The sequence below is a fragment of the Pinus tabuliformis genome, chromosome 4_2 (genome assembly GCF_031772625.1).
Source record: "Pinus tabuliformis cultivar Carrire ecotype Pingquan chromosome 4_2, CPIR1, whole genome shotgun sequence".
Taxonomy (NCBI): Eukaryota; Viridiplantae; Streptophyta; class Pinopsida; order Pinales; family Pinaceae; genus Pinus; species Pinus tabuliformis.
Window position 1 is genome coordinate 124417998 of NC_142304.1, and position 15012 is coordinate 124433009.

Sequence of the window (15012 nt, forward strand, 5' to 3'; positions counted from 1 at the left end):
CAGAGCGTAGATTTAAACAAATTATTCCCTTTACTTATGTATTGAATAATTCAGATTTGGAAACAAGTATGTGCAATAAACATAGAAATATAAACACAAAAGATGATAGATGCACTTCACCAACAACTTGACACAAAAATCCTATGAAAAAGTTTTCTGTATTACTTGGAAAATCCACTAATGCTTCAACAATATACGTAGTATTCTTTTGTTCCAAAACCAATCCTTAATACTTCTGAAGATGAAGTATTTATAATTAATTTACAAAAATATCCTGTTAGAATGACTAGGATGTATCTAAAAATAATCAAAACTGAATCAATCTAACTTATTACAAAGATATCAGGGAAATTTGACCTATCTGAAGTGGTGGCACTGAATTGGTGGAACAGCTGGCTATCTGGCCCTCGAAATATGCATATTTTGTGATGTTGAGTTGTGTAGCAGAATCTACTTTTTAGTCTAGTAATTCACATAGTTTATCCCAATGTTGTTCACTCGGGAGAGTCATCTTCAACAACTTTCTGTACACTTCGTCAACTTTAGTATATTTGGAAAATTTCAACTTGGTGATGAATAGGATTTTAATTGCATATTGAATGTTGAGGTCATATGCCAATGCTTCTAAGAATGCCTTTCCTATCATACTAAATCTTCCAGCTGCAACCTTCGAACTGTCTCTTGCCTTGGTCATTATTTTTGCACTATAATCCGACCATGTGTTAAGCTTATCATTAATAACTAATAAATTTGGAAGTCCTTTCTTGTAGAGGAGTTTGAGCTTGGTGAAGAATTTCTGTACACAAGTGTCCATAATTTGACACTTCTCTTCAAGCCATCTCATTAGATTTATTTTTGTCGACACCTTCCCAACTTCCAATATTGTTTCTATTCTGTCTTCAATTTCCAGCTCTTCTAATTCCTGCCTATTTTTGGAGTTGAGGAATTTAATGAACTCAATGGCTTCGATGGCTTCATTGGACCGTTCAATCAGGTCCTGTTACTCAAAAATAATTTTTATTGAAGGCCAAATGTCTATCATGTCTTCATTGATTCATTTCCAGATATTCTCTTTTACCTGTGCCAATGTATTACCCATGGCACAATCTTTTTCCATCTTCTGCAATATCTGGGACAATGTTTGGGACTTTTTTGTTTTTGTCAGGAGGGAATTTTCAAATCTTGTTTTCTGTTCCTATAGGACTTTCACCTCCTATCTCAGTTTCTTTATCTCTTCTCCCTATATAGACATGTTTTCCATGGATTCAGCCAACTTAACTGAATCATCTGCAACTGATGTGGGAAGTACTGTAGAAGAGGATGTTCCTTCTATCATGGTTGCTGTAGGGATACCTGTTTGAAGTAGAGATGAAACTGGGACTGCATCAAGAGGAACCACTGCTAGTTGTGAACTATGTTCCTTTTCTTTTATCATCTTTTCCATCTCTTCTTCCATCTCTTTGATCTGTGCACTTTGTTCCACTAGAAGCTTCAACATCTCTTCTTTTTGTAGCTTTGACTCCCCAAGTTCCTTGGCATGAGGATCTTCTATTGCAGGTAGCTTCAATTGATTCTTTAGCACTGCTATTCCAACATTTTTCTTCTCGATTATCTCCTCTATGAATTTTGAATTATCTAGATCAAAGCCTGCTTTGATCACCATTTCCTCCAAGTATTTGATTCTGTTGTCTTTGGCAAGAGAGGACACTTTCTCTAGTTTAAGATGAGACTGCACATTGTTCAAAGTAAGTTGTAGTTTGGAAGCAGTGATAACAGTCTGTGTGAAGGTAGAGTATACCATTTCTCCAGTCTACCTGTGCATATCTATTTGATCCAAAGGATGAACATCCTTTGCCTCAAATTCAAAAGTAGTTTGTTTGAAATCTGCTGCTGACTTTGGTTGTGGGACCTGGGCCTGCAAGAATTCCATATGCATTCTTCCCTTCTCTGTATCATATGTTGAAATAAGCCTGTGCTGGATGGAGGAAGACTCCTTCCTAAATTGAGTAGAGATATTATCGTGAATGGATTCATTCCTCTATTCAATATCTTTATATCTTTGGAAAATATCCAACTTCTTTTGCTCTGTAGATGACTCTGGTGTGTGAGGTATAGTAGCTGGAATCTCTTTAGTAGCTGAGGATGATGGAGACTCTGTAGTACCGATATCCAACTTAAAAGTTTGAAAGCCTGAGAGTACAATAGTACCCTGTGTATCCTCCACTGGCTGGAAGTCTATTTTAGAACCTGTTTTAATCTTCATTGTGTATATTTTGAATTCTTTGGCTGAGACTTCTGTAACTGATGGAGAGTCATGATCTCTCGGTCTCTTATCTGTCTTTTCTCTAGATATGGCAGTCTCTTAAGCTATCCTGGAAAGTACCTACTCTTCGACCTCCTGCAATGTGTTCTCTACCCAAGTGTGTTGGTTCATATACTTCTCTATTTCTGGCCTTTGAGTATGCACATAGGGAGTTGCTTTTTGTTCCACTCTTAACTTAGAAATCAACCCAAAGGGGTCATAGGAAAAAGTAAAACTAAGAGGGAAATTCATTTGTTTCAAAAGGAGGTTTGCTTCCTCTCCCAATGCTCTATTGTTGCAGATGAAAGGTCTTATCTGTGTCTTAATCTAGAATTGAGATTTTTTCTTGGTTGCCACGAAATGAATGTTGTCAAAGTGAATTATTTTCCTGATGTACTCCAAGGAAAATATTCTCATTGGAAGATACTCGGGTAGTTTCTATGGTGTCAACTCTAAAACATAAAATCTAGTTTCTGTGAATGCCTGGTAAAGGTACCAGTCTACTGTTTTCACCTGTTCACTAAGTTGTAAAACTTTCCGAATGTACTCACTTATCCTTAGAATATATTGGCTACTCAACAAACAAGTTGTTGGATACACAAATTGATCAATGAAGTCTGTGAAGTTGAATTCCTATGATTCTCTTTTGATTAAGGAGGTCCAGAAGGTAATAGACTACAACTCTCCTTGTTGATCAAGCTTCTGCACTGCAAAGGGAAACCTATATGTTTGAAATAAAATGAACATATACATGAGAATAGAAGAATATCTGAACATTCCTTGAGTTAGAAACTGAAGGAATTGTTCATGAATTACATTTGCTAAGAAGTGACCATAGTCAAAGGTGAATAATAGTCCTTCTGTAGAAAGGGTGGATAGAAAGCCTAAATTAGGCTCATCTATCCATTCATCTACATAGTAACCAAGAATGTATGACAAAACAGAGATAATCTATCTAGTCCTTTGAGGGAACATAGAAGAGGGATAAGGGGGATTTTTCTTGGGGAGTTGAGAGTCTTTTGGAAGGAAAAATAAAAAAATTATAGCTCTTTGGGGGAAGGTGAGCTTTTGATAGATTTCTCTGAGAGATTCAAGGGAAAAAGGGGTAAGCGAATCACTGTGGGGGACCTGCAGCATTTGGTTTATGCTCTCAGATGTAATAGTGAAGAGAATTTCACCATTGGGGAAAATAATAGCCCTCTTACTTGAAAGGTAAGAGGCATGGAATTTTAAGAAGAATTCGGGAAAGTAACAAGATTGTGGGGAAAGAGAATAGGGGAAGTCTTGACTGCCATAGGTTGATTTCATTAGATTGATCGAGGTAGTTATACCAAAACCAACAGTGTAATTCGAAGAGGTTGAATTCACACCGTGTCTCAGCTATCTTGTAGTCTCTGTTAGCAAGCACAATGTGGTGTAAATCCATAGGGGGAGTAAGCATGGGGTTCACTACAGTGGCGACTTTGGGAGCCATTGCAGTAGCAGGATGGACATAGAAGAATGTGACAGAGGGAACTTGTGAAATGTTTAAGGAATTCTCAGGAAATTTTAGTGGAAACACCTCTGTAAATTGATTAGAGATGAGCAATGGACACTAAATGGCTATTGTAATATCAACGTGAAATAGGACAGAAAGCGAGAGAAATGCTCATAAGGCGAAGAAGAAAGGGTGTAACTGTGGGTGAACATTTAGTTTTAATAGGTCACAAACTAGGTGTACCGTTAGATTAACGGTCGTAATGTTTCATTAATTTCAGTAATGGGGCGAGTAAATGGGAAGAATAGTAAAGGCGGGTGCAACGATCGCAGATGTGGCAAATCAGGGTAGGCAGGTGAATGGCGTGGGACCGTTGGCGGGAGTGATGGAAGGAGAGGACATGTGGCATGATTGGACTGACGGTTAAGAAGGGACGTGGAGCTAACGGTTAGTGCAAAGGCGGGTTGCGGCGAGAGTCAAACCACTTTCGGAGGGGCGGGTAGGCAGTATATGGTAATAGTGAGGGGGGTACGAAATCGTAAGGTGGTGACATGTAGGGGGCGGGAAACAAATTTTTGGACCCCACCCCCATCGTTAAAGAGAATCGTTGTGGGGGGGTCCGAAATCAATCATGGGCTGTCAGATCCGAGTGGGTGAATTATCAGGGATAATGACATGTGTAGGGTTTAACACACTCAGCACCACGAAATATTTCAGGCCTCACATTTTTACACCAAAATCCAATACTTAAGACAAATAACCAATAAGCCAATTTCATGAAAAGTCCACTTTTTCCTATTCTAAGGCAATTTTAAAGCAATAAGGGTGCATTTAAATGTGCAAACCCTATCTATTCTTTCATTCTTAACAGATTAAGAAAATTATTTCAACTCACTAAACTAATCTACTCAACTACATTAATCTAGATTAAAATGTTGGATTAGCTTATTCACCTATTCTACCTATCTAATCTTAGCAACGATTACTCTGTTTGGTGAAGTTATTCCCTCTAATCTAATTAACATAAATTGAAACTTTCTTGAACATGGTTAAACTGTATGTTTCAATAGGAAAGGTATTGTGGCATTTGGACAAGCTGCACACAATTTCATGAATTTATTCTTTTCAAAACCATTGGACCAATAGTGGCACTTAAACTAGCATCATTTTCACATTTATTCATTTTTTGTGGGGTTCATTTATCATTTCTTTTCATTTTTCCTTTTTTCTATTTTTTTGTATTTATACCCTCTTTTCATTTTTTATTTTCATTTTTCTATCTTTTTTTGAAAATCATTTGTAGAAAGCAATATTATTTACAATCTGAAATACTGAAAGCAATTATTCAATGATCATTTGATCCTATAAATTATAGCATCCTAACAGGTTGGAAGATTCTTCAAGGTTTCCTTTGTTGCAGGATAAGAATTTTTCAAGATGTAGAATAATGCGATTTTCATGGTGTCATAAATACTTCTCTAGACCTGCAAAAAATGTTTTTCCATGAAAATAAATTTCTTCGATGAAACAATCTATATTGCAAGAAGTAATTTTCTCTTGTGAAACATTATGTAGTGCGAGAAAATATTTTTCTTATTAAAACTTCTAAGTAGATAAAACGATATTTTCGCAAGTTATCTCAAGGAAAAAGGGTGTTTTAGATAGATTATAACAAATTAATCAAAGGAAAACATCAAAGACATGTAGGTTTTAACCCCGTACAAAAATTACCTGCATACAAATTCTAAACAATAAAAAATAAACAATAGCAAGAGCATAACACATAAAATAAATATACACAGAGATTTCCCCTAGATCCCAAAACCGGGACTACCAAATACCATGGACCGAAAACCATCGTGCCCAAAACCATGTGTGAAAACCATGCACAAAACCATGGACAAAACCATGGGTCCAAAAAATCATTTCCCCAGGGCGCTCCCTCGGACCTCATAGAGGGTGGCTAACCGCCCCCCTCAAACCCCCTGTGACCCCCCCGCTGCGCATCGACGCAATGAAAGGGGGGCTTCGCCCCCCCTCTAACCCCCTGGTTTAACTACTGGGGCTAGTCATGGAAAGAATATAACACAACCCAATATTCTCCCACTTGTTTTTTTTTTTCCACAGGGGGCCATAGGAGAGCTTAGTCATTTATCTAGCCCTGCAATGCCCATTGCTTCTTTACAACAAGAGAACTTCTCAGAGCTCACAGATTTTGTCAATGCATCTGTAGTATTCTTCAAAGTGTTCACCTTTACCAACAACACTTTTTTTTATTCTATCATATCCCTCACAAAGTGATACTGAACATTAATGTTCTTTATCTTTGAATGATAAGTAGGCTTCTTTTCCAAGAAAATTGCAATTTGGCTATCACGGTCTATCCTTATAGCTCCCTGTACAAACCCCATACTTGAACACGATCTCTGCAACCAAACTACTTCCTTGCTTGCATGAGTGGCTGCCATGTATTCTGCCTCTGTAGTTGATAGTGCCACTACATATTGTTTCTTACTCATCCAACTGACTGCACCCCCAAATAGGTTAAACACATACTCACCTGTAGATCTTCTCTGATCTAGATCTCCAACTCAGTCTACATCAACAAATCCATGGATATCCAAAACTATATCCAATCCTGGTCTTCCTTGGTAGCACAAACCATAATCACTAGTGCCACGCAAATACCTGAAAACTCGCTTCACTGTTGTCCAATGCTCCTTCCATGGTTTCGACATAAACCTGCTCAATACTCTCACTGCATGTGCAATGTCTGGTGTAGTACAAACCATCGCATACATCCGGCTACCAACTGCACTTGCATATGGAACATGAGACATGTCCTCTTCCTCTTCTTGTGACTTGGGACACTGTTCAACAAATAAATTTACACCTACAGGAATAGGAACCTTCACCGGTTTACTATCCTGCATATTAAACCTCTACAGTATTGTTTTGATATACTTCCTTTGGTTTAACCAGAGCTTCCTCTTTGGCCAATCTCTTTTAATTTCCATGCCTAAAATATAGTTTGCAACACCAATATCTTTCATGTCGAATTTGGAGGACAATTGGGTCTTCAAATCCTAGATAATTTCTTTGTCATTTCCAACCAGCAACATATCATCCACATACAAGACCAGATAAATAACACGGTCACCAATTAATTTAAAATACACACGGTGATCTTATTTTCTTATGGTGAAGCCAAGTCCCTGTATAAATGTATCAAATTTCTGATACCACATCCTTGGTGACTGTTTTAACCCATACAAAGACTTTTTTTAACTTGCATACCAGTTCTTTCTTACCCTTCACCGCAAAGCCTTCGGGTTGCTTCATGTAGATCTCCTCTTCCAGATCCCCATGAAGAAATTATGTCTTCACATCCATCTATTCTACCTCAAAATCGAAAGCAGCAACAACAGATAAAAGTAATCTAATAGAATCTACCTTGGCAACAGGAGAAAAAATATCACCAAAATCAATTCCACACACCTGGGAATAATATTTTGCTACCAACCGAGCTTTGTATTTCTCCACCTTTCCTTCTGCATTTGTCTTCTTCTTGAACACCCATTTTCTACCAATGGATTTCCTTCGAGCCGACAACTCCACTAGATCCCAAGCCTGATTTTTGTGCAAAGATGCCATTTCATCAACCATGGCCTCTTTCTAGAGTTTGCCATCCTCTAAGTCTACTACTTCCTTCACAGTTATGGGATCATCATTAGTAATAGATAAAGAAAAATTTGAACGGAAAATAGATGGACTATACATTTCTGTCTGCCTTCTTTCTCGAACTGATCTTCTCACACCCGGAGTTTGTGGCTCTTCATCTTCTGATTCCTCTTCTATTGTAGAGTATGATTCTTCCTCCCTTAGCTCAAACTCTATCTTTTTAGGTTCCTTTGATGGGACTTCATGTTTAAAAAAAAATTTCACCTCTCTGAACACCACATCTCGATTGTACACAACCTTCCTTGTTACTGGGTTCCAAATCTTATAACCCTTTAAACCATCCTTATACCTAATAAAGATGCAATTTTTAGATTTACTATCCAACTTGGTTCTTTTCTCCTTTGGAACATGTACATATGCATCACATCCAAATACCCTCATATGTGAAAGGGAGGGTTTCTTACCAGTCCATACCTCTTGTGGAGTCTTATCCTCCAACGCTGATGAAGGTGATATGTTGAATAGGTAACATGTTTCCTCCACCGTATTTTCCCAGAATTTCTGTCCTAACCCGACACCACTGAGCATGCTTCTTTCCCTTTCCATCAACATCTCGTTCATTATTTCTACAACTCCATTTTTGTCAGATGTGTATGGAGTAGTTTTCTGTCGTGCTATACCACACTTTTTACATAACTCTTCAAATTCCTTCTTGCAAAAATCTCCACCGTTATCTTTCCTCAACACTTTTATCTTCTTCTCTGTCTAGTTTTCCACCAGAGCCTTAAATTCTTTAAACTTGTCAAAGACTTCAGATTTCTTCTTGAGGAAATATATCCATGTATTCCTTGAGAAGTCATCTATAAATGATACATAGTACACAGACTTACCCAGTGATGGAATATTCATAGGTCCAAACACATCACTGTGCACAAGCTCTAATATTTGTTTTGCCCTCTTACCACCGAGGGGAAACTCACCCGATTTTGCTTCCCATATACACAATTTTCACAGAAATCAAAATCCAGAGAGTTATTAGTCACACCTTCTACCATACCTTTACCATGAAGTATTCGAAGGCCCTTCTCTCCAATTTTTCCAAGCCTTTGATGCCATAGCATGGTCTTTTCTCCAAAGACCACTAGATTTTATGCTCCATTTTCAGGAACCACAAAATTATTGCACTCGTCAACAACAATGCTACATTGTAGCTTTTACAGAATTCCAATCCAAACTCCCTGCATCAATATCAGTGCTCCCCGAACCATCTTATAGGTATCTTTTTAGAACACTGTCTTTACACTTGCATCATCCAACTTGCTTACAGAAATCAGATTTCTGGCTAATGCAGGAATATGTAGAACACCCAGAAGTGTTCTAATCCTTCCACCTTGCAGCTTCAACTTGACTTTTCCGCGACCAACGATTCTAGCGTTCCTATCATCCTCCAAGAAGATATCACCACCATCATATTTCTCATACTTGCAAAACCACTCTCTATGGGGAGTGAAGTGAAAGGATGCACAAGAGTCAATAAACCATGCCTCATTATCTACATGTGTACTTGAAGAATCTAAGTACACATCCCCACCTTCGTCTGAGGTGTTTTTCGCCTCTATAGAAGGAGCATCATCAGATCCCTTTCCTTTGTTAGGAGATTTAGATTTATAGTCCCTTTTGTAGTCCCCTTCTTTTCCGCATTTCCAGCACAACTTTACAGGTTTTCCTGGAGATTTATATCTCCCTCTAGATTTAGATCTCCCACTCGATGACTTATTTTTGTTTCTTTTTTGGGGTCGTCCTCGTACAAACAAGGCATCACCATTCTGGCTCTCCATATTTTTTCATCTCATCTCCTCCGTTAGCAAGGATGAGACTCTTTCATCAAACAATAATGCAGTTGCATTGCTACCTATTACAATAACTAGACTATCCCATGAGTCTAGTAGAGAACACAACAAACTAATGCACTTATCTTCATCTAAAATTTTAATATCAACAGATAATAGCTGACCTACCACAGTATTAAATGCGTTCATATGCTCTGTCACTAAATCTCCATATTTCATCCTCAGGTTATACAACTTTTTCCATAGGAACAGTTTATTCAAAGACTTAGATTTGTACAAAGTCCCTAACTTGTCCCATAAATCCTTCATCGTAGCTTCCCCTGATACATTCAGCAATACTGAATTTGAAACACACAATTGTATTGTGCTCTTTGCCTTTCGATCCAACTTCTTCCATTCTTCATCGAACACTCCCATTGGTTTAGTACCTAGATCTACCGTTATCCACTGGTCTTTATCCACCAACAGATCCTCCACCTTGATTTTCCACAACTCAAAACTCTGACCATTAAATTTCTCGATCTCTATCTTTCCACTGTTCGCCATCTTCTTTCACCTTCAGAATCGATCTCGTAGATCTCCCGCTGAACAGGGTCTACCATAGGCCCAAGCAAAACCCCTCAGCAACAAAGGCATCCCCTTGAAGCCAAAACAACTCTGGTACCAAATGTAGGTTTTAACCCCTTACAAAAATTACCTGCATAAAAATTCTAAAAAACATAAAATAAACAATAGCGAGAGCATAACACATAAAACAAATATACACAAAGATTTTCCCCTGGATCCCAAAATCGAGACTACAATACATATATATACATGTCGAAGTATCCAATACCATGGACCAAAAACCATCGCGCCCAAAACCATGTGCGAAAACCATGGACAAAACTGGGGCTAGTCGTGGAAAGAATATAACACAACCCAACAATACATCCAAAATTAAAATGCAAGCACACAATGTATATACAAAAAACTCAAAACAAAGTATTATTTTAGCCTTCAAAGAAAAATGATGTCTAAAATAAAAATGGAGATTTGTTTTTTGTAAGTTCAACATTGGTGAGGCTACATCACTGTCATGTCCAAGAATAACACCAAAATAGGGCATGGAATTGAATCGGTGACTTAGCATCTAGAAGTTCCTTAACAACGCACCCGATCACTATATATCCATAACCCCGTGGACAATAAGAAGGATTATTACTAACACAATAGGATCACATTTTAATTTATTCACTACTCTATATATATATATATATATATATATATATATATATATATATATATATATATATATATATATATACAGTTCATTATTTAATTACATGCATTTATCTGTTGGCATTATGACAAATGTGTTGTCTTTGATGACAACCTATTTAATAAACATATCAACATGATGGTAGAAGGATGAGTATTCGGGCTAGTACATATGTGACAGAAAGATTGGACAAAATAATATCAGTTCAGAGACAGAGGAATGATAAAGATGAAGTTTGAAGAAGTATACATGGGTTCTTTAAAGAAAAGTCTCGTACATACGCGTGTATGGAGAAGAAAAAGTGCGTACAGTTTCTGCACCATGGTATTCTAAATACCAAGGGTCTTTACCATGGTATTCACCCATAGTATTGAATCCAATAATGGATATTTGATCCCGTTAAAGAATACCATCAACATTAGTATGGTTTCAACCTGTGGTATTGGATATGGGCTAAGCTATATAAGGAGATGAAGATCGAAGTACATGTGTGTGGAAGTGATGAATATTTTATGAATAGTTAGATTTGAATAAAGTGTGCATGTAATGGGATATTAATGAATTGCTTGATCTGAAACTAAGTATGCACCCAAGACTTTGATGATGGATTAGATCCAATATCTGAAATGACTATATTGGTAATGGATTGATTTGATCTGTAATATTTATGTCTGATGCATGTTTTATTATGTATGCCAAGAGATGGGTTTGTTCTGAAGGTCTGATGTGTAGAGAAGCTATAAGTCAATAGTTTCATATTTGTAAGTGGGTTTGATAACCTGAAAGGCGCATACATAGGCGGGTTTAAATGTTGGTAAGTCGTGTATCTCTTCAAATTTGTACGTAGGTTTGATTCTCGAAAAGCACCTATATATGTGAAAGTGTTTTGATAAAGTGCATATATAAGCTAGGGTTTCGGTGAATAAGATGCCTTATCAGTATAATTGGTCTTACTGTGTTTCTATTGTCTGTTAATGAAGTCGTACTTGATGATATGGGCTTAGCAATGATGATTAAAGTTGATTTGATTGATTAAAGAATGATGATAATGCCAGCTATATGTGGTTGAAGATCTGTGATGATTCTGTGATTATTTCAGAATGATTCAGTGGTTCAAGATGTAACTCACTATTTTTTTAGGAATGACATTGATTCAATTTTAGGGTTCAATGTTTTGAGATCTGTACATGGGTATGCTTCAGGGAAGTCGCGTATACATGCGGATTTTCTAAAGTACAGTAAGCGTAAATATTCTGACATTTTATTCACCAAGGTTTTCAGTTGGTTCACTGAGTTGATGCAATGTTTGGGTTTGGTATTGGTATTCTGATTACAATGATCTAACTACTTTGGTTGTTTTGGGCCTTAGTTGGTTCGGTGATTGGTTGATTCAGTTGGTTCGATGATTGAGTGATTTGCTACAGTGATCAGTTTTAGCTTTGATATTTGGTATTGGGCTTAAATGATGGTAGTGGGTCCAGTCTCAAAATTTGATGAAACTTGGCCTACATATTTGATTTTTTATATTAGGTGGATCCAGTGTGAAACATTATGAAATGCAGTCCACGATAGTGCAGGGGGTTGGAGCTCCCTTCCAGTGGGTTCCAGAAAATGAGAGAAGGTTGTAGCCTTCTCTAGGTGTGTGCCTACGTGTTGGTATGATTCTACACCAGTACAATACTTTAAGAATTATTTCAGCATAATAAAAAGAAGATAAAGATGACAACAATGGTTGTTTTTTCCCACATTGGGTTTCCACCAAAAAATCATGGTTTTCATATGTGTTGTTTATGTGTGATGCTTTATTCTATTCTTACTGCACATGATTACTGTATATCTAATGTTGATGAAGAGCTAACATACTGGTTCAAGATAAAATTAACTGAAAAACTAAGTTGACTGGATATACGCTAGTTGTCTGCATTAAAGTCGTGAAGATACACAGGTTTACTTTAGAATAGTCTTTTACATAAATCATAATAAGAAAATTAAATCAAGTTTTTTTAAAATACTAATTCACCCCCCCCCCAGTATTTTTCCTAACAATTGGGATCATAGCAGGTCCTTTGGAAGAATCTTAATCACTTGAATGAAGATTCATCAAAATGAGCAATTAAGAGGGGACAACATCTATTAGGCTACCATTGTTCAATGGAACCAATCTTGTTTTCTAGAAGGTAAGAATAAGAGCTTACTTACAGTCACTTGGAGCAGATGTATGGTGAATCATTGAAGGAGGCTATCAATATCCATCCCCCATTCCCATAGATGAAGCATAAAAGAAGAAATATGAGACCAATGCAAAGGTTTTCAATGCTCTGTTAGGAAACTCGACATAATCAAAATTTGTCAAAGTCACACAGCTGAATACAGAAAAGGCTATATGGGACAAGATCATCCAAAACTATGAAGGTGACACCAAGGTAAAAAGTGCCAAACTTCAAACTCTTAGAATTCAATATGAAACTCTTAGAATTCACAATGATGAAAGTACCAAAAGTTTCTTTCTTAGGGTAGATGAGATCATGAATTGTATGAGAAATCTCGCTGAGGAAATAAAATAACCATCTCTAGTTGAAAAAATATTAAGGTCTCTAACTCCCAAATTCGATTCGAAAGTTTCTTCCATAGAAGAAATGTAGGACTTGAAGAATCTTACTATTGAACAAATTCATGGGATTATAATAGCCTATGAAATGAGAAAAGTGGGTTCGTTAGATATCAGAGAAGTTGCATTCAAAGCTACTACAAAAGGAAAAGAAAAGGAAGAATCAGGTTATGTATCAGAAGAAGAAGAGGAAAAATTCATAAAGAAACTCCAAGTGGGTACTGGAATATTCATAGGTAACCTTCCCTTCAAGTGTTTTTCTTTTGTTAGAGTTGGTCATTACACTGCTAAGTGTCCCTATAGAGAAAATCATGATAAAGGGAAAGAAGCTACAAAAATAAATAGGCAAAGGTTTGAAAACAAGAGAATTTTTTACACACATGAAGGTAGTGATGGTATTTCAAATGGTGAAGAAGGCGAGTCTGATCAAGAATATCAATTACTTGTGGCATTTGAAGATATAAGTAGTAATGAGTGTGATGATAATTTCATGGATGACTTAGAATAAAATGATGTTTTCATTGAAGAAATAACTAAGCTTAAGATTTGTTTAGAAGAAGCTAAATTAGCAGAAGAAACTTTGAAAAGCAAATCATAGAAAAGAAAGAGCATAATGAAAATCTAGAATGTGAAATAGTTAGGCTAAGGAAAGAACTTGAGAAAGCAAAAAGTCTTAATCTTAGATTTTCTAAGGGATCTAAAAACTTCGATGAAACCATAAAAGTTCAATGCTCTCCTCTTATAAAGACAGGTCTTGGATACAATGAGAACATCAAATACTGTAAATTCTTCTACAGAAACAGGAAGCTATCTTAATGCAGTAAAAAGAAGCAGTCAACAAAACTCTAGCCTACAACAAAAGAATAAATGACCAAATAATTCCCAGGTAAATTCTAATCGGTTCAATAAAAAAGAAAACAACACTAGAAGGTACTATACTCTCAGAAACTTCTACTTTAATGGACAATGTTCCGCTTGTCACAATTTTGGTCATAAGGTTGCTCAATGTGTTGCTTACAAAACTATCATGACTAGAGAAGCAAGAAAACAAAAATGAGATTGGGGTAAATAAATACTCTTATAATACCTTCTCTCCTTTTAAATATGAAACTGAACACTCTTTTTGCAATAACTTTGGGTATAAGGAATCTGAATGCAGGAGAAAAGGATGATCAACACCTTAGAATGAGCAAATGGAAACAACATCTAAGGTATGGAAGAAGAAGACCATCGAATCTGAGAATTGTGGTTTAGCTTTATATGCAGGAGATCAAGAAAAAATGTGGTACATTGATAGTGGATGCTCAAAACACATGACATGTTATAAAGATAAGTTTATGTCTTTTAATGAAATAAAGAAAGAAAAGAACGTAACCTTTGGAAATAATTCACCTACTGCTATCAAAGTAAAAGGAATTGTGTTACTAAAAGAAAAAGTTAAAGCTGGAAATGTTTTATTTGTTGATGGGTTGAAGCATAACTTGGTAAGTGTTAGCCATATGTGTGACCAAGAGAATGAAGTTTTTTTCAGATCAAAGAATTATGTGGTTAGAAATATCGATATAGGAAAAACCATAATAAAAGGAACAAGAAATCCAGGTAATGTCTATGTCTTGGAAGCGGTCTAGAAAAATGTTACTTAAAAAGGAAGAAGAAAACTAGTTTTGGCACAAAATATTGGTACATCTAAGCTTTACTCAAATACATAAGACAAGCAAGCTAGGGGCAGTTCATGATTTTCCCAACATCTCTCTTCCAGAAAATAATATATGAAAATCATGTCAATTCGGTAAGAAAACCAAGGTACAATTCAATTCCAAAGAAGGTTCCACA